Below are 22277 nucleotides of genomic sequence, written 5' to 3'. Positions count from 1 at the left end.
CCAAGTTAATTTGCATCTGGATTGGACGAACAATTCCATACGCATTTTTTGACCCTGTCCACCTCATTTCCACAGATCAGTTTGTTGAGTCGAAGTGTGTTATTATATCATCTTATCACAAACGAGACACACAGATGGAAATGTTGTTCGTTGTGTTGTTTACTGTAACGATTGTCTTTACACAGGCTTTGTTACCGCTGGCGCTGACTGGAAGACTACATTTTCCAGCATTGCTTGTCTACAGCAAACTACGGCAACTCAAATAGCTCAAAATGCACAGCACTTTTTTTTTTCCTTGTGGTAGTTCTAAATTCTAAAGTATAATTTTGCATAAAGTTGGAAAGTAACGGTAAGTAATAGTATTTCAGTAGTATTTTTTGTGCTTTATTAGGCAATTTTAAAGTAAAAGTAATCTGTTTTGATATTTCAATTCACTGTTAATTACAATAACAACTACTGTAGCTGAAAAAAATATTGCTAAAAATCAAACAAAAAACTTGACTTGACACTTGACTTGGACCCTAAAGACTTGAGACTTGACTTGACTTGAACCGCAGGGACTTGTGAACATTTCTGGCTAGAGTTGTACAAATGAGGGAAACCTCTCTGCACAATCTCGTCTATGTAGGCCTCCACTGACTCTGTAGCTTGCATGCGTTCGGTCTGTTCTGTTTATGCAGTTTTTTCTTTTACTACCAGGGCACAGTTGCCACCTTGTGAATGTACAAATAACTGCAAAAAAAAAAATAAATAATAATAATTGCACTTTCAACCCATGTGGTTACAAAACACAGGTACTCTTCCTATGATGAAATTCGCGTCACGCGCACTGTACGCGTACACGTAAAAAGTGAAGTATACTTTGGGCAATAAGATGACAAGAACGTACACAGTTTCAAACCCTTCACTAGCAACTATCTTGATCTGTGATATGAAGTGCAGCAGACTGGGAAAAGCATTTAAAAAAAAGTGCATTGCACACTTTTAAGAACCCCTTAAAAAAAAGAATCAGACTCTGATGAGTTGTCTACCAAAATATAATGAAATACTAGTCATTTAAATGTTGGCCTGTCAATGGAGAAAAATATTTTTTTTTTAGAATCAGACGGAGTAGTTGGTGTAGTGTAGTTTTCTACCAGCAGGGGGGTAACTGACCATGTGTTGACTAGTGATCATATGTTGATCACTGATATTATATCATATGACATGTGTTGATCATATGACTTCTGGTGCACTTGGCCACTTGTTCAAGTGGGCATGAGAACTACAAGCGTGTGTAGAACTTTTAATTGCCTGATGGGACAAAAAATGCAATTACAGTTTTTTTACAGAGCTTTATTTAAACATTTTGATTTTTTAATACTTTGCGCTTTAAAATACACTTCTGAATGTCTGTTCAACAGTCCCTATGTAACAGAAAACACAATTTGCTAATTGTGATGCTTCTAAGTTTTGTATTATTTTGTATTACAAAATACACATACTCATCTCTGCACCAATAAAATGTACAACACCCTACAATACCCTGGTTTCACAGACAAGGCTTAAGCCTAATCCCAGACTAAAATGCATCGTTGAGCTGTTTTAACTAAAAGTCAAGTCACGTCAAATCATCTTCATTTATATAACGCTTTTTACAATACAGATTGTTTTAAAGCAGCTTCACAGTGATAATAGGAAAATTAATGGACAGAGATTGTTTTGGCTTTACAGCAGCTCTAGGAAAAAGTTATCGAGCTAAAGTAAGTTTTTGATTGAATCACTTCCGTTGTAAAAATTGTTAATTATTAACTTAGGGGTTGCTTAAATGACACCTTTTTAACTGGAAACAGAAGACTTTTAATGCGTTCTTGTCGTTCATTTACATTTCCATGTTTAGTCTATAGGTATGTGCGTTTGAATGTGTATGTGCGCAGACAGTCTTTCTTTACAAAGTGACATCAACAAATTACTTGCCTGGCCTGCATAATACAGAATTATTTGTCGTTTCCGCGGATCCATGCGAACTGGAATCATTTTGATAACGTTTTATCTATACATAGGGAAAGGAAAGGGAAGGAGCCCTTTGCAGGGGATAAAACTAGACTGAAAGCAACTTGTGAGTTTCTGAACATGATGAATGATAGGATAAGCTTAACCTCAAATACTGAGCCAAAACTGTATTAGAGATGTTTGGATTTAGTGTGTGTTAAGGGCACTAAGCTTTTGAGAATTGTTTTGATCTGGGACAGTCTTGTGATTTGCTTTCTAATGCGTGCACATGATCTCAATTGGCCCAGATTGAGACCTAGAACTGTGTCCAAAGCAATGAAATAAAATGCAGGGGTCTTGATATATTTTTTTTTAAATATTTACATGCAGTCTCAGAAATGCAAAAAATAAATAAATAGTAAATCCATTGCAGACAACTGGGATGGTCTGGATTATTCATTGCAAGACAAAATTGTACTGCCATGAAACAAATCAAGTGTTGTCCAAAGGCTAACACACACTCACATGAAGTTTCTAGACTGTTTTGTTAACTGTATGCAGCATGAATCTGTCAATGGAGATAAGCACACTTTCATTTCTCAACCGCATCATCTCAGCTCTATGGACATTCACTTATATCAACTCTCCATCAACACAGCTCAAAAACAGCAAAGATCGATGTTCATTTACAGAAGATCAACACCGACTTGTCGATTATTATTCAAATACATGATAGGAAGGATGAAAAGATTGCATCTGGTTTGGCACTTCTGTGCCCTGTTTCTAAGCAAAGACTGAATTATTTAAGCTCTCAAAGTCTGTGAGATTACATTATGTGCCTAATATGTAAATGATCATATTCAGTTATGTTTACATGATCTGATAGAATTATCTCTGAAATTCAGTCAATATCGACTATGTAACAAGTCAAGAAGCCAATTTAAATGTAATTTGTGCAACTAAACCGAATATTTGATGTCATGATTTCATGCAGGTTTTATCAATTTCATAAGACTTAACAATTCTACAAACATCTCTCATTTGAAATCATCAATGCACAGTCAGGCTTTAAAACTCTTTGGATCAAAAAGTGTTTGATTTAGAGAGTATATCTGCAGACTTTATATAAGAAATGGAATTCTGAATAACTCAATAATTCCTTTGCATTGGGGAGATGTAGCAGATGCTTTTATTCAAAGTGGCTTACAGGGTACATTTATAGAAATAGCCCCCTTGAAACAACTTTGTTAAAGGGATAGTTTACCCAAAAATGAAAATTATCCCATGATTTACTCACTCTCAAGCCATCCTAGGTGTATATGACTATCTTCTTTCAGACAAACACAATCTGAGTTATATTAAAAAAAATATTCTGACACTTCCAAGCTTTATAAAATCTTTATAAACTAAAATGACTAGCTTCCCGCAGACTACCTATACAAATTGAGTAAAGTTGGAAGCGTAACCCCTGACCCGACGCATGACACAATGCCGAATGACGAATGGGGAAGCGCAGAGGATAAAGCAAAACAAAACACCGGTCAGGAATTAGAAGTCTAAAATGAGAATTTTTAAAGAGAAATTTCTGAGGATTTCAATATAAGAGAAGAGGAGCTTGAGTTTGTTGCCCAGCACTATTTGTTTGAACCACAAGAGGAGTCTAAGCTTACACTACTACTACATCCTACATCGCGTCATGGGTTACCCTTTTGCCGCAAGTCGACTTGCGCAGTATGTGTACAGTCATATGATGGAAGCTAGTTATTTTAGTTTATAAAGTTTTAAATATGGATATTTTTCTTACAAACGCGGCCTTTATTAACCCCCTGGAGCCGTGTGGATATCTTTTATGATGGATGGATGCACTTTTTGGACTTCAAAATCAGGAGTGCCATTCACTACCATTATAAAGCTGGGAAGAGTCAGGATATTTTTGAATATAACTTAAATTGTCTTCGTCTGAAAGAAGATAGTCATATACTCCTAGGATGGCTTAAGGGGAAGTAAATCATGAGATAATTTTCATTCTTGGGTAAACTATCCCTTTCAGTGTCTTGCTCAGGAACACATCTATGATAGTTTTTATATCCTTTGTGGCATTTGAACCTACAACCCTTCTTTTACCAAGTGAGATCTTTGACCACTTGACCACACAATCCCTAGTATATCAACACTCTAACCTGCGTAGTTTCCAATATGGACAGAAGTGTTCCATTTTGTTGTTTGAACAGGTTCAAGTCACTTATTCTCTGTACTAAAGCTACCCAAAGACACTGACCGTTCTTGCTTAGATAAATAGTGATTATAGATTACTGCCTTGTACACAGTAAAGACTCCTCTGTTGTTGCTGGTCAGTTCAAATTACTGTGAGAGAGAACAGTGTTTCTAATACTCACAATACAAATGTCATTTCTTCAAACTGCTAGATTTGTCTCTAAGCGATTGGTGTATGTTGTTTTACATGCAAGTATTAAAAAAATAAACCAATATCACCATAATTTCCTTGGAGATTAGACCAAAAAGTCAATCCAGTGACATTTCTAGCAGTCAATGTACTATTTATATATTTAGACAACAGTTAGTTACGGCCTTCAAATCTGATAGATCGATCAGCATTCCAAGAGTACTTATATAAGTCCAACAGCACTGAAACTTTCAATATATATGTATGACTCTGTTTCTGTTATAGTGTTAGATCAGTAGTAGTCTCAGCCTCAGACGTCACGCCCAAGGACTGTTGGCTGAACGTCTGATGCATATGGTACACAAAATGGGAAACACTTCAGGAGTTTCTGCCATCAGTCTGAATGTCTGTCTAGATCAGCCTAGATCAGTGATGGGGATTTTTCAGTGATTCTTTCTGCAGGTTACATTGTTACGAGTCTTAATGAGTGAGTCAATTAATAATTCATTCAACCACTTCATTTAAACCTTCTTATTCATCCAAGAATGAAACAAGCGACTGTAAAGTACAAGTGAGTAATTGAATCACTCATTCAACTGATTCAGTCAGAGACAGTCATTCATTAAGTGACAAAACAAGGTAGTGTCAAAGACTATAGATATAGAAAGACAGTTCACTCCTATTAGTTATGAATGGGAGAAATTGCAACGCACAATATGGCGGAATACATACCACCTTCTAAGTAAAAGAGCCAATCGCTGATTGATAAAGTCATTGCGTCACTGCAGCTGCCGTTAGAAGCTCCGGTTCCCATAGAAACCTGAGACTCACACTTAGGACTGTACATGCGCATTGGTTCATCTAGACTGAAAAATAACCTTTTTTAATGCTATTTGAGCATAAGAAACAACATTTATGGGACAGTTCATATCAGATTTTGTTGCTGGTTTGAAATATGTTACTTAATTGTGAGTTTGCCAAGCAGTTTTTGAGATTTCAGGATTCCCCCATTCAAATAGATAGGACTTGGTCTTGAATGCCTGAAATAGCTGCCCGGAGGCATTGCAAATATGGCCACTGAGTGAACAGACTTTCCTTGAAAGGGACTTTGGTAGTGTTCTTATGAGTGAGTCATTGAATTATTCGTAACCTCTCAGAAATAGCTGCACCAAGGCTGCATGTTATGCTGGGTACACACCACAAGATAATCGGGCTGATTTTGGGCCGATTTCTCCCCTCCCTCAATCCTAGGTAATGTCCTGATTATCTTGATGGCTCTACAGATTATCTTATCAGATTTTCCTGTGGTGTGAGGTGTGTTAAGAGTGACTGAATCTGCTCGGAAGAACGTTGGAGGCACCCCGATCGCGAATCGTAAATATTCGACATGTTGAATATTTACGATCAGAAATCCTGATGTGTGGGGGGAACCCTGAGGACAAACGCGTGCACGCTCTGGAGATTGTCACATGAAAAGAAACAATATCCAATCAGAAAGTGAGCTGACAGAAGACAGAAGCATAACAAATGCAGTCATGGCGCAGCACAAAGTTAAATGGATTTGGACAGCAGAGATGGAGGATCAGCTTGTCGATTTGTGGCAACAGTGGAAACGAGTGTTTATACAACGTGTCCTGTAAAACATAACCAAAATCATTCCAAACACTATCAATGCAATTTCTTCCTGCCTATCGTCCATCATGTTTATTCTGAAGTCTCGAGAGATTTTGCAAGATTTCCCGTGTTCACAGCTGGGGTTAAAAATCTGTTTTTGCTGTCTTTGTCACATCATGGCACACCACACAGACACACTATAGGAGCAAAACGGTTAAATCCTGGATTTTTTTGTCCTCTTGTTTGTGGTCTCTCACACTTTGAAAATCTTATAAGTTTTCAAAAATCTTTTAGTGTGTACTCAGCATTAGTTCACTAGTGAAATGAACTCTAGAGGGGAGCATTTCACTAAATATATGCACTATATTAGCTTATGTATTCATTAATGTCTTAATTATTTAATAAATTTGTCATGAAAACAGATTATGACAGTAACTGTGTTAATGATTATATTTAAAAAATAATAATAATTTGGAGTCAAAAAATAATTGAAAAATAATTTTATAATTAGATTTAGAAATTAATGCAAAACCTGCCTTATGTGCAATTTACATTTTTTTTTATTTGAGTGCTGATTATTATATCTAAATATACTGTATATTATGTGTGTGTGTACTTCAAACAGTAATACTCGATTATTGCTCCATCAAAGCAGTAATTTTTCTTTGATTTATGTGATATTTATTTGTGTTTGTTTTGTCAATGTATGGATTTATATTATCCGATGCCTCTTAAAGGCACACTATGTAAATTTTCGCCACTAGAGGTCACCTATAAGGCATAGCTTAATGACACCGAGATTGAGCATGGATCTTGGGAGTTGTCATCTTCACCTCACAGCCGGTGGAAAAGAATGGGGATGGGACTCGGGCAGAAATCATGTTCATGGGTGAGATTATTAACGTTACTGTAGTATGAAGCAGAGCAGGCCGCTGGAACAATTGCTAATGAGAGATGAGCGCGGATTTTTATTATGCCACAGTTGCCGCTTCTGCTTCTTCTGGTCAAGCGTATGTGGGGTAACGCAGCACTGTTTTATCATATTAGATACATTTGAGTGTGTTGAAAATGATGTTATAACATTACTCTGAGTGTTCGCTCGGTAGCTGCTATGAGACACTTGTTGCACACTGCAGTAAGCTAGATCGATATTAGAATATCATATTAATAAATGCTGGATGGCTTGTTTTGCTAAATGGCATGCAATTCATTTTAAAACTTATTGTATGTTGGAGAAAATGTTGTATTACTGTTACTAAAAATAAAGCTGCACCTATGCTGTTTGCCACTTAACAAAATAGTGTTTTTCTCTGGGGCATGCAACATGCAGTCGGGGAAAATCAAATAAACGAGATTCAAACAATAAGACAAAACGCTTTGAGCTATATAACAATAATTTTTCTATCTATAAATGTAACCAAACAGTTGTTCCCTTGTTTAATAAAACATGTAATATATTAAAGTGTCTTTGGTGTTTCCAAAGAAATTGAGGGTAATGAGGACATCACTGATGGGCAACGCACGGACACAGTCCATGTCCTGGTTAAAATTGCTTATTTCTCTGGATTTAAACATTTATGGAAACATCTGGGATAATGTAAGTACACAAGTCAGCAAAATATATAACACTGTTCTAGTGGTTTTTGGATATTTTTATCTAAAAATCTTACAGATTGTGCCTTTAATGGTATGTCTTGTATGTTATATTTTATCATTCTTAATGTTTTATCTTCTTAATGTGTTTGATTGTAGTGATTATGTACAGTTTTGAAGTATTGCAGGTATACAGCAAATATTTGTGATGCATAATAACTGCATGACTTTTAAATCAATATAAAAATGTACATGGTGGCATAACCAGAGCCATCAGTGGTTGGCTGTTGGTGTTTGCTCAAGTCAGCTTCTGTGGGGCAGGGGCATCGCTGTTGCCTAGCAGCCACTTCTGACCCTGGCACCACAAGAAACACCAAAGCAAGACCTGTGAATCAATCTGTCTCTAAGGAGTAAGTATATGTCACTCTTTCTCTCTCTCTTATACACATACTCGTACTCAGCAGAATTCACAGGGAGCTGGTGCCAGACACACACACACCCTAGTTTTTCCCTAGTTTGTTTGCTTGCTGGGTACAAACTAAAATATTTTTAAAATCTTGTAAGACTTTCAAAATGCGAGAGACCACAAACATGAGGACAAATAAATCTAGATTTAACCGTTTTGCTCCTATAGTGTGTGGTGTGCTGTGATGTGACAAAGACAGCACACCACACACAAACAGATTTTCAACCAGAGTCCTGACTGTGAACACGTGGAATCTCACAAAAGACTACAGAACAAACATGGCAGATGATAGGCAGGAAGAAATTGCGATGATAGTGTTTGGAATGATTTTGACAGAAAATTCACGGGGGGGAAAAAGAAAAGGGTTTGGGTGAAGTCGTGGAGACGGCGGGAACATGGTTTTACTTTGTGCTGCACCATGACTGCATTTGTTATGCTTCCGTCTTCTGTCAGCTCACTTTCTGATTGGATATTATTTCGTTTCACGTGATAATCTCCAGAGCTGTGCGCGCTTTGTCCTCAGGGTTCCCCACATATATCAGGATTTCTGATCGTAAATATTCAACACATTGATTCATGATCGGGGCGGCTCCGATGTTCTTCTAAACAGAGTCAATCACTCTTAACACACCTCACACCACAGGAAAATCTGATAAGATAATTTGTAGAACCATCAAGATAATCTGGACATTACCTAGAATTGTCAGAAGAGGAGAAATCGGCCCAAAATCAGCCTGATTATCATGTGGTGTGTACCCAGCATTACTGATTATGTTCACCTGTCAATCATTATGTTTCCCTGTGTATTTAATCCATTGGTTTTCTAAGTTCATGGTCAAAAAGTAAAATTTGTAAATGAGTACACTGCTTCATGAAGCTTTGAAACCCTTTTAGGCCCGGTTTCACAGACAGGGCTTAGCCTAAGCCAGGATTAGGCCTTAGTTCAATTAGGATAAGTAGCATTTATAAATGTACACTAGAAAAAAAACATTACTAGTGTGCATCTTGAGAAAAAACAATGGCACTGACATATTTTAAGATATGTCAGTGCAAGTTGCTGTTAGTTAAAACAGTTCAAACTGTGAAACTGGGGGTTAATCTTTTGTTCTGAAGTGATCGAAGATTAATCTTTGATAGGCTCTGCATATCAAGCTCCTTTGTTTCAAAACATTTAAAAAGTGCTAAAGAGTGGAGCTTCTGCTTAGGGTTCATTAAACTGTGCAAAACTTTACATATTGAGCAATTAATGTTCTAATGCAGTGCAGCAATAGTCGCATCCTGCACATTTTGTAAACACCATTACAAGGTTACTAATAATGTGCAACAATGTGCATTTAGAATGTTAGTGTGTGTTATTGCTACACTGTGAAAAAATAAAGTTGAGCTAACTTAAAAAAAACAAGGCAACTTAACAACTAATTCGCTCCAGTTAAAATCAACTTAAATACTTTTGTTCATCTAATGAGTACCAGGTAATCTTTTGAACTTATAACTTCCTGTCAAGACAAAAAAAAGAAAAAAAAAAGAAGTTGAGTTAACTCTATTAAGCAACGTATCGCACTCAACTTTTTAAAGGTGCAGTGTGTAAATTTTAGCAGCATCTAGCGGTGAGGTTGCAAATTGCAATATAGAGAAACTATGGTGGCCAACACAGGACAAAGATGTCATCATCTGAGACAGCAGAGAGTAGCCAGTCAAGCAATGAGCAGTTTGTCCGTTTAGGGCTACTGTAGAAACGTGCCGGCGCAAAATAGCAACTTAACATGTAAGGGGACCCGCGGTGTATGTAGATAGAAATGGCTCATTCTAAGGTAATAAAAACATAAAGGTTTATTAGGTCATAACACCACTGAAAACATAATTATGTATATTATATTGCATTTCTGTCAATAGATCCTCATAAAATTTACGCAATTAACTCAACTAATTCACTCCAGTTAAAGTCAACTTTTGTTCATCTAATGAGTACAGGTAGTCTTTAACTTAAATCTTCTTGTCAAGACAAGCAAAGAATGCTTAGCAATGCAAGCAGCTACAATCCTAGCAATAATCATTTTTTAATAATAATTACCTCATAATTTGTTTAAGCTGCAATGCATGCTGGGAACTGGCACAACATTGTTGAATGTAAAAATGTTGGGACAACATTTGGACACATTTTGGACAAATGCTTGAGAATCTAAGTAAGGTCAACAAAATAACTTTTGTTAATAACATTTTCTTCTAACAAATTTAAAACTAGATTGAACAAAGATTATTTGGGATGAGTCGGTTTATTATCTTGAGTGAACTAAACAAGAATGCTCTAAACATGTTGTTAACAAAGGTTCTGTTGACCTTACTTAGATTCTCAAGTATTTGTCCAAAAGTTTGTTTTGGAAATGTTGTCCCAACTATCCAAATTGACTTATCTAAACAAACATTTTACATTCAACAATGTTGCATGCACTGCAGCTTGAAAAAATTATGTGGTAACTATTATATAAAAATGATTATTGCTTTGCATTAATACTGAGTTAGTCACAATCTGTTTGTGTGGGGAAAGTAGTGATTCATCTTTGTTAGCTTTAAAGTGCTGAATAATGATCAGTTTTTTAAACCCCTGTGAATACAGTTGCATGTTGACCCAGTCTCAGCAATTTCCGTAAATGACATGCATTCACACAATTTCTTCCACTTAAAACAAAGGACACCACAAGCAGACTTGGATGGCTCTCTGCTGCAGTATGCAAGGTGCAAATGTTCTGTTTTAATTGAGAATTCTAAGCAAGGAGGCAATACGTCAGGCCCGTAGAGTGAGCTACCTTAACGTCTCATCCAACTCAATTAAATTTCACCAGTAATTCTTGGCTCCAGCCCACCCTCAGGTCTTGCCACTAAAGCACAGAACAATAAATCACTTCAACCTTGTTGCATCTCCTGAAATCTAACTGAGACAAAGAACTTTCATTTATTACAGCGTTCGAGTTTGAAGCAGGTGTGGCCACTGCCTCAGTTTCCTCATCAAATTTCCAAGTCCAGGTATGGGAGTTTTATTTATTGATACAAACTATGGAATATATGAATGAAATGATGAAACTCGATGCCAGTTTTCCTCAGGCTGTTGAGTGCCAGGAAGAAAATACATCTCATTTGGAATGGATATTGAGGTGAGAGTCAGATATAGACTGTACATTCAAACTAAAACAATTTTTAATACTGTACTTGTTCCTTTTGTTAATTTTTATCTGCCCAGTAGGTTTCTGCTTATTAAAGAATTATGAGGTCAGTTTCAATAGTTATGAAATTAACAGGCTCACAATAGGCTTGATTTGAAGTGCTAGGGATCCGTATGAAAGCTTAAACCATTAAATTAGACAATAAATGCACTGTCAAAGACTCTCTTAGTCATAATGGGCTGCAACACGTTTTTAGGGACTTAAAATGCATTTGTAGTGGCATGAAGATGATGCAAGACTGTTCCAATTCCTTATTAAAGAAATAAGACATGAGAGGCAGTGTGTTACAGTGATTTTACCAAGTGTATGGAGTGTACTTAGGCATTATGGAGGACCATAGTGTGAAGGAATCAATAAGAAAATAATAAAAATATAATTTTTTTGTTTTAAATTGACAAACAAACATATTTAACTGTTAATTTGTGTTTAAAAACGTTTGATGCAATAAAAATATAATATAAATAAGTAACTAATTTTTTTTTACTTTTTAAATGCAAAAATCATTGGCCAACTGATTTGCTTAATCCATTTGCCACCAGCTTTTCTTTGTTCTTTCGCAAAATGCTTGAGTGAACAGTTTACACGTGGAGCAAATAATGAACTTTCAGTTGAATTTTAAGAATTTTGCAAGTGTCTTAAAATTCTGTTAAAATTTTACTGGCTGCGACCATGTGTCCCAGCTGTCTAGTGACTTTTTTTTTTTTTTTTTTTTGACTAGCAAATGAATAAAGAAAAGCATATGGCAAAAGGAAAGTAAAGCAAATGGCAAAAGGAAAGTAAAGCAAATGGCAAACGGATAGAGAAAAGCGATTTGTAAATGCTTTATACAATTAATCTGTTTATTTATTGTAATATTTAATTACATTTTTAAACATGAATTTAAAAAAGTTTTGATTATGTATATTTATTTGTCAGTTTGAAAACTGATGTATTTACTTACAGTATTTTTTTTAGGATTTCAACATAGCTCATCCAATCAGAATTTAGATTCTATGTATTATATATTTTGGAAAACAAATTTGCAAAATGTCAGTGTTTTATCATTTTTAGAACATTCATGTGCATAGTTTATCAGTGTTTGTTTTTGTAAGCAATTATAAGTTGGTATAGCCATTGAATTGCATATGTTATAAATATTTATAATATGTAAAGTTAGAAACTATAACAGCTGCACAGTACAGAGACTATAATGATTGACAGCAGCAATAAGCAGCCCACCTGAATGTATCTCAGCCATGAAATAACTTCGCTTAACTTTAGTATTCTGAAGCTATTTCTGTAAAAAAAAGTTTTTATGAATTGAGTTCAGCTGAATACCAATCACTGAGTGGCCATAACATGACATAATCGCAGCCGAAAGCAGAGGCAAAACAGGAAATATGAAAGAAAAAAACTCATTCCCGCTTCAGCTGCTTTTTTGCTGCTTTTTTGGGGGCGAAGATGAGTTTGTTATTGTGATGCAGTTCTGGCAGCTCCATCCTTACAAAAGCCAGAGACAGCATAGAGAAGAACATACTAAAATCTTATAGCATGATATGAGTCATTTTATTTCACAATTACGATATATATCACAATATAGTTATATTTGCTTTAAATAAGGTTTTTATGTCACAATTTTTGATACCATTGAAAGATCTGATTAAATGGAAACAAACTGGTGTACATCTGCTTTTTGTACAGCAGAACAAAGAAATTTATACAGGTTTGGAACTACTTGAGGGTGAGTAAATGATGACAAAATTTTCATCTTTGGGTGAACTATCCCTTTAAGCGTGTAACCGAGTTAGAAACAATAATCCAAAATCTCTACTGGTGGATAAATTTCTACCGGTTAATCGTGTCTACTGATGTGTACTTGACAAAGAGGAGTCAAAAAGATCATCCTAGACCACCTTGAATCAGAGAGAGAGTCTAAGAAGAGAGTATAGGAAACACTATGTTAATTTGATCAGTAACATATATGTGATTAGATGGAAACAAACTGGTGTAGAACAAAACAATGTTGACTATATAAATCAAGCTAAACTTCTCTTTTTGTGTTTCACAGAAGAAAGAAAATCATACATTCCTGCCTCTTTCTTTTATGTACACTTGTGTGCTTGCGGTGCACTCGAATGAGTGTTTGCTGATGGTGTGAAGTGAGCTCAGAGCTGTAAGTGTTAGAGGATCTGATGTTGATAGCTCAGAGATCAGGAGGCACAGGTGAGTCAGAGCAGTGGTCAGAAGTAATTAAAAACAGGACTGGTCATCAGTGGCCAGTAGAGGGACCTTTGGGAACAAGCTGACAGAAATAAATATCTTGTTCTTAAACTCATTCAATGTGCAAACATACACAACACCACACAGCAAAACTAACTTTCCAAATCTGATTTCCAGATATAGAAATACTCCACAATAATTACTGTAGTTGAATATAGGGTTTCTATACATTTTTTTTTTTTTCTTGTCCATAGATATGACTACTGTAAATCTCATCTAAGCACATTTACTGAATGGTTATGGTCTTATTAATCATGACTTAAGTCTGAAAATCAATGTTTGTAAGATTTATTCCATCTATTTTTTATTTGTTAACAGTAGATTTGTGGACATATTTATTTACATTTGTAGCGTAAAACATATTTTTATTTTTAAGTGAAAAGTAGACCCTTGGGGTAAATTGTTCCAAATTAAGACAAAGGCCTCCAGTGGAATGTTATTGCTGGTCTCTTCATTATTTTATTTAATAATTATTATAATAATTCATTATAATATTATGATTTAATAATTCCGTTAATTGCATGTAGGCTACATTTTAAACAATCATTATTCAGCATAACCTATAATCTATAATACAAGTCTGTTTGAATGGGCTAGGTGTACAAGATGGTGCCTGTGATCTTTGGTGATGTGAGTATTTGGATGTTTACTTCCACTCAAACTCTTCCTTTTTTTATCAATGTTTGCATTTGCTAGGAGAAACTTATATATGAAACTTGGCTAGATATAATGAATGTTTTTAAATTTAAAGAGAAGATGGTGGTCTATCAGAGATGAAAGAACCTCACTCTTATATTATTGTGTACCTCTGTGTGGTAATTCATCGAGATACTCCTCAAAGCCCACATTCTAAAAAACGCTGGGTTGAGCCTGTTGGGTCATTTTGTTGGGTTATTTTTTCCATGGTTGGGTAGTTTTTGTGTTACCCAGCTGTTAGGTTAGAAGCTGGTCAATCTCACTTACAGTTGAAACAATACACACCTCCCCTATGCGGGCCCTCCCACCTGACCAACCCTCCGACGCATCAACTCAGCTCTTGGGCTACACAGAGCACAGGCTTTTTTGCATGATGGAAACGTCTTTTTCTTTAAATAAACTGATTTTTATTTGTTATAATACTGAATATTATTAAATTGGATGTTAAAATATGTTCTCAGAACTCTTGTGCAGGTTATAAGGAGCCTGTCATGATATCTTTCGGTTATGAGAGACGTGGAACAGAATGTAATGGTTCGCAGCTCCCCTGCCGAACAGCAACCCATCACCGGCTCAGATTTTGGCAACAAACCACTGAGCTTACGACAGGAATATATGTAGAAAATAAAAGAAAACTAATCGAAGTGAAGAGGAAAGAGAACTTTGAGTTTTGGACATAGTGCTTCTGGTCTGTTTTGTTGCCATGAGAAAAAAATCAGCGAATTATGGTCAAATTTGTTTTCAAAAGTAATTTATTAAATATTTTAAACTTTTAAAAAGCAATTTCATTTACCTGTATAAGCTGTATAATTGAGTTGTCATTCTTTTCTGCACTTTTTCACTCACATACACATTTTAAATGCTTGCCTAGGCCTATATTTTTGTGCATTCCTAGGTGTTCTTGCTTATTATTAAATGTTCGCCTTTTGATTATTACTGTTGCCTGTGTTGTTACTCTAGTAATTCTGTGTGATTTTAATTTTCAACATATTTTGGGTTCATTTTTAAGCCAGCAATATAGTAATTTTTAATCAATAAAACAACCCAGCATGTTGGGTCAAACATTTAACCCAACCAGCTGGGTAAAAACAACCCAACGCTGAGTTTGTCCAAATTTGACCCTGCGCTGGGTTTACAAATAACCCAAATTGGGTTGTTTTTAACCCAGCATTTGTACTGGGTTAAAAACAGTAATATGTTATTGAAATAAATGTTTTTTACCTGACAACCCAAGAAACATACAGAGAGCAATTATTGTTTGTTTGAAATCATTTGCAGTTGATGTTTTATATTGATTGAACAGTTGTAGCAATTTCAGACTACTTGCAACATTGCAATACAAATGTTTTCAACATTATGATTATTGTGATCTGTCTTTCAGTCCAAACTTCATGACTGTCGGCATGTTGTGGTTCTGTCCTCAAAGGCATTTCACTGACAAAAACATACGTCTCACCGGCAAATTATAAAAAGTCCCCAATGAAATGCAGTGAAGGGCGCAAAGTTTTCAGCCTAAACAAATAAATGTTAGTAATCTCAGAAGGATTTATGCACTGAAGAGCAGTCATATAAATAAAACCACAATAAATCACATTGCAGTTGTTCTCTGTGCCATAATCCATGCCATACTATAAGTGTTTTGAAGCAGCTTACAGTAATTATGTTGTACATCAATACATCTACAGTTTATTTACTTTTCCCATAGTGAATAAACTCTTGCTTTCAGCTGGACATGTTCAGAATGTTAAATATTTTTGTTACTGTGCAGGAACACAGCATGTATTTTGAAGTAAGGCTATATATAAATTCATTTGTTCATATGGTAAGCACTGGTATCAGCATTAGTCTTGTAGGTTTTAGGCAGTGCCCTTTTAGCTAAGATTTTAACTAAAGTTAAAAGAAAAGAATATAGAAAAAAAGGCAAACATGACTGTGGGCACCATTCAAAGAACGTTATCCAGGAGAGAAAAATCAAAGGGCTGTCTGAGTCTTTTTGTCTTCCCACAGAAGTGTCTGGACTGGCGGAGTTTATTCTACCTCTCCAGTATGGCTGGAGGGCTTGTGTAATGATTTTACACAGACAATCCACCACTCACCCAGCACTGATACACTGTACACATATGACTGTGATTTTAATGGTAAAAATGCTACAGTGAAAAACAGTTAATTGGTTTACAGAAAGTTTCCACACTATATACGGTGAATAACTGTAATAGATCTAACAGTTCATTTAATGTAATTTTACGGTAAAATGCTGTTAAATTTACAGTTTTTGGAAGTGAAAAATTGTGAAAAAACATTGTGTTGACATTCCCACAATTCCCTGTGTGAAACTTCACATTTGATGTATTTTCGTTGAAATAACTCTGTTTCTTCTTAGTTTTTCTTAGTATTTTTCTAATCAGTTGTGTACATTAAGGTTTTATGTTACATCTAATGTTGTTAAATTAATGTTTATTGCATTTTTAAAATTTCATGTGTGTTACCATGATGGTGTTTAGTGTTTGTCTGAATGACACTGTGTGTACCTCCTATATATTAGTATATTAGTTTGTGATGAGCTTTGATTCATCATGTGACTCTCATCACCAATGTGTTTGGTGGTTGTCAGTGTATTACAAAGGTACAAAACAATATAATAACAATACAATATAAACCTTTAAATTATACAGTTTTGAACTGTAAAATAGACAAAAAAACTAAGTGCTGTCCCATAAAACCTAAAACGCCGCTACCGTAATTTTTACAGTAAAGTTCTGGCAACCACAGCTTTTTTTACCATAAATTTTATGGGGATTTTTTGTTTTTTTTTTGTTTTACAGTGTACTACCATAATGAACAGACCATAGTGATGAGTGATTCTGCCTAGAAAATGATATAGACTTAATTACATTGTTACAAAGAGGTTATTACATACTAATAAACTACATATTACTGTAACATGAACGAAGCAGTCCGGTTCAGATGACTTACTGGGTTTTTATAATATGTTATTAGTCATACTTGTCATGGTTAAAGAATGACTTTATATACTGTAGTCTCAAACTAAAATGCTTTATTTTTTAATAACATGGGAGTATTGATAGCAAATTAAAGATAAAAAAGCTCATGTATATCCAATTGTTTGTTAATTCACCCAAAAATGAAAATTCTGTCATCATTTACTCTCCCTCATGTATGTAATGTCAGAATGTAATGAAACATTGACTTCCACAAAAAAAACTTGACAAAATGACAACAACAACATTAATATCAAAGAATGCAATCACACTTTCAGTCATATAGGTCAGACCATCAGACAGTCTCGCAACCAAACTCATGCTATGCTGAGCCAATGTTGCGGTTGGTCGAAATGCTCAAACAAACTTTTTTTACACTTTTAAGGGAAATCAAGCTACATATATCTTACTTATACTGGTCTCTGCATAGGAGGAAGTATTTTAAAATCAAAAATAAAATTTTATTGAATTAAAAAAACAACAACAACAAAGTGACACTACATGTGTTACACAGTTTAATATAAAAACAAGGTGTTTTTGACTGATATTAATATGTACTTTAACAATTTAAGTGAGATATACGGAAAATAATAAGGATTCATATAGTTTATGAGACCGTGTCATTTATGTAAAATGCTGAAATAACTAAAATGCTCCTATGGGGAATGTTTATTTTTGTTGCGCATACAGTATTCATCCAAGGAATTCTGAGTTGACATTTTTGTAATTACTTTAATTTGCAATATGAAACACCCTGGAGTAAAAATCCTATTGAATTGGTAGTGAGGAGACTGACCTCTGGGAAGCACATCAAACAGCACATCCATACTCTGTATACGTGCAGACACTCATAAACACACACCTCCTTACACAGGCCATTACCACCTAACCAACTTGTCTGAAGCAGCAAATAACATGTCAGAATTCCCTATGTGGCCACCATATTTACAGCATTACAGCCCGGCACACTCTAATGATGTGTTTTATCTCTCTGCTTTTATGGCTGACATCTCCCTGACACACACACACACACACACACACACACATACAGACACACATCTATCCGATGCTTCTCACACATCTCATCTGATCAGCAATAGTAGGGACTCTCTCAAGTTGGCCTTTTGATGGCTGACGCTTGACCTTGCCTTTTCTTGTCACTCAGCCCCTAATTCTTCAGGAAAAAGCCTCCTATGTTTATCGGGATCTCATTTAGATGGGGTAGATCTAATGCCGTGCCAACGCTCATCAGTCAGAGAGAGAGAGGCAGGGTGGGTGGTGGGGGTTTTCACAGCTGTCTGTCTGACCTACACTTATTCAGCGAATGGGGGTCAGGATTAGCAGCCATTCTAGGGATGGGTCAGCTAGTCGGCTAGTCAATTAGTGAGGTTGACTAGGGCAGGGATTTTTAAACTCTTGTGAGGGATCCCCTTTCTAATATACACCACCGATCAAAATTCTCTTATGCTCACCAAGGCTGCATTTATTTAATAAAAAATAAAGTAACGACAGTAATACTGTAAAATAGTATTACAATTTAAAAGAGCTATTTTAAAATGTAACTTATTCCTGTCATGGCAAAGCTGCCATTACTCCAGTCTTCAGTGTCACGTGAGCCTTCAGAAATCAATGTAATAATTAATTTTTAGATAATTTTTTTATTTGTCCTCCAAGATATTCTAATATGCTGATTTGCTGCTCAAGAAACATTTCATAATTCATTTTGATTAAATAAACGCAGTCCAGGTGAGCATAAGAGACTTCTTTAAAAAACATTAGAAGAATCTTAATTATTCCAAACTGTTGACTGGTAGTACATGTATATACACACTCACTGACTACTTTATTATGTACACCTGTTTAACTGCTCATTAACACAAATATCTAATTAGCCAATCGCATGGCAGCAACTCAGTGCATTTAGGTATGTAGACATGGTCAAGATGATCTGCTGAAGTTCAAACTTAACATCAGAATGAGTATTTCAGAAACTGCTGATCTACCGGGATTTTCACAGACAACCATCTCTAGGATTTACAGAGAATGGTTCGAAAAAGAGGAAATATCCAATGAGCGGCAGTTCTGTGGGTGAAAGTGCCTTGTTGATGCCAAAGGTCAGAGGAGAATGGCCAGACTGGTTTGAGCTGATAGAAAGGCAACAGTAACTCAAATAACCATGCATTACAACAGATGTATGCAGAATCTCTGAACACATATCCGTTGAACCTTGAAGCAGATGGGCTACAGCGGCAGAAGGCACACCGGTGCTTTTCCTGTCATCTAAGAACAGTAAACTGAGGCTACAATTTGCATGGGTTCACCAAAATTGGACAATAGAAGAATGTAAAAATGTTGCCTGGTCTAATGAGTCTCAATTTCAGCTGCGACATTCAGATGGTAGGGTCAGAATTTGGTGTAAACAACATGAAAGCATGGATATATCCTGCCTTTTATCAACGGTTCAGGCTGGTGCTGGTGGTGTAATGGTGTGGGGGATATTTTCTTGTCATACTTTGGGCCCCTTAGTATTATTGAGCAAAGTTTAAACAACACAGCCTACCTGAGTATTGTTGCTGACCATGTCCATTTCTTTATGACCAGTGTACTCATTTTCTGATGGGTACTTCCAGCAGGATAACGTGCCATGTCACAAAGCTCAGATCATCTCAAACTGGTTTCTTGAACATGACAGTGAGTTCACTATACTCAAAATGGCCTCCAGAGTCATCAGATCTCAATTCAGTAGAGCACATTTGGGATGTGGTGGAACGGGAGATTTGCATCATGGATGTACAGCTGACAAATCTGCAGCAACTGCGTGATGCTATCATGTCAATATGGACCAGAGGAATGTTTCTAGCACCTTGTTGAATCTATGCCACAAAGAATTAAGGCAGTTTTGAAGGCAAAAGGGGGTCCAACCTAGTACTAGTATGAGATAACGATACTGAGTGAATGCTCTCCACACATAGAATACGTTCATCAAATTTTCACTTCAAACCCGCTAAATTCCAGCCTCAGCCCAATCAGAAGTACTGGTACTTAGGTAGAAATTTATACATAGAAGCCTGATAAAAATGCTAATTTTAAAGAAAAAGGTTAGACAAGATAGATGCTTTTGGGCACTGCAACACATCTGATGAACCATTCTTAGAGATGCTTTTTTTTTTTTTTTTTTTTTTTTTTTTAAAGATGAACTTCTTTTAACTTTAGAGTCATTTAGCTTTTGAACGCGTCTTAGGTAAAAACACCTGATCAAGGTCACCTGAAACCAGCCTAAGGCTTCCAGTTAGGACAAATTTTTCAACTATTTTCTGAGGCCACCTTGAGTCAGTTTGTATATATGTAGTTTGCACATTCCAAGCAGTCACCCAAGGAGGTTCGCCACACTTCCTAGACTGTCTGGCTCTGTACAAAGATGTTGAGCTTATATTTATACACATGATTTCATGGATGCATAACTGGAGCTTATGTCCTATTTAGACTCTGAAGTAACACCTTAACTGATTATGTGTAATCTGAGGTAAAAATAAATGCTACACCCAAGTCAGTGAGTGTATTTATACCTTATTACTGTTACTATCAAAGTGAAAGATGTAATTGTATTAACATACAAATGTAATGCTTTAATTTGGCCTAAAGCCATTTTAGCCTTATTAATTAACTGTTTCTCCTCTCAGGGCTGATTTGCTTGCAGAATAAGACAGAAAAGAAGAGACAAACAATAAATAAATAAATAAATAAAAAGTAAGTAAGTAAAAATGTGGTTCCACCAACCTAAAAAAAAAGGTGAGCAGCACATAGGCTACTTTCAATAACCAACTTTGAGTTAACCAACTCTGAGCATTACAGTACACTTTATTTCAGTTTTCCATTCCAAAGCTTACATACAATCCACAGTTACCAAAGTTCAGTGGAGTCTCTCAGCCATTTGCCATCAAAAATCACAGTCTGACTGAAAGAAGCCTCAAATGACCTTTGTTTTAAATAATTTGCTTTCAAGCGCTGCCCACTCAAGCCCAGAAAGCTTACAAATGGAACAAACCCCGCTTTCAAGACATGTAAAGTTCCCTACCGTTTGATGTTTCACGTATTAAATCCCTGGTCTGGAGATCTTGACTGAGTTTACTGCCTGACTGTCTATTTTTAGCGTTTCCTTCCTAAACCGTATTTGGTGGTCTCCACCTCCGCATGCTAATTTACCAGGCATAACAACAGTGTAAAGCTGGACTCAGCTGTCTGAAGTTATCACCATGCTTGAGTGTACAGCCAGGCTTCCTGACTGGGCCAGTATAGGCTATTTAAGGGAGCTTATTATGAAACACGGCTCCTTTTGCCAGTGCAGATGCTTCCTAGCTGAAACTACTCTGCCAGAAAATGCTGTAAACAAATACTTGAGCTATAAATGTAAAACAGCACTGGATTGGTAGTACTCAAAAATTCTGGTTAGGTTTTTGTTCTAACCCCTAACCCTAAGTATGAACAATAGTATTAAAGTGTTTCTTCAACTTCAGAAAATTTTACAGCATATCCCAGAAGATGATTTTTGGTAAGTAACAGATAATTTTTTTTTTTTTTTTTTTTTTTTTTTTTTTTTATGTTTATTATATGTAGATTACTTAAATCAGTGAAGAAAAGGAGCGTGAACTTACATATTTTTTTGTTGTCATGTGTCAACCCAAAACAGGGAATTTACCTCATTTAATGCTTAAAATACCAACAGATGTCAAATTTAGTGTACGTAGGCTGTAATTTAGCCATCGAATGTTTTCAGTTAAATACTAAAAAGGCACATTCTGTGTAACGTTTGCAGTGGCATAGGCCGTAGGGAGTGTGGTACATGAAAGTGGCTTTTGACGCGATTGACCCGGGTTCGAATCCATTTGCCAAACTCGCTCTTCTCCCTTTTCCCATCACAAATCAGATTGGAAAGGCATTTATATTTAATAAAAATGAAGAAAATATCTGAAAAGTTGAAATAAAGTGTCTAAAAAGTATTTAATAATAAAGTATTTATTGGGTGGGGCAATAAATTTGCTCCTCTCAGATTGGTTGCT

At 35.8% G+C, this 22277-nt stretch overlaps 1 protein-coding gene across 1 annotated transcript in view; it reads right to left on the bottom strand.

Annotated features, from left to right (window-relative positions):
• The window catches only part of sgcd (sarcoglycan, delta (dystrophin-associated glycoprotein)), a 221802-nt gene extending 200382 nt beyond the window's left edge, over positions 1–21420 (bottom strand). The window contains exon 1 of the mRNA XM_051878783.1: positions 21296–21420. The gene's annotated coding sequence lies outside the window, so the exon portion shown is untranslated. The remainder of the gene's footprint in view (positions 1–21295) is intronic.
• Positions 21421–22277: the final 857 nt, after the last annotated feature.

Source organism: Ctenopharyngodon idella, chromosome 21, assembly GCF_019924925.1.
Source record: "Ctenopharyngodon idella isolate HZGC_01 chromosome 21, HZGC01, whole genome shotgun sequence".
Classification (NCBI taxonomy): Eukaryota; Metazoa; Chordata; class Actinopteri; order Cypriniformes; family Xenocyprididae; genus Ctenopharyngodon; species Ctenopharyngodon idella.
Note: the sequence above shows the minus strand (reverse complement) of the source record. Positions and strands in the feature narration are given on the sequence as shown.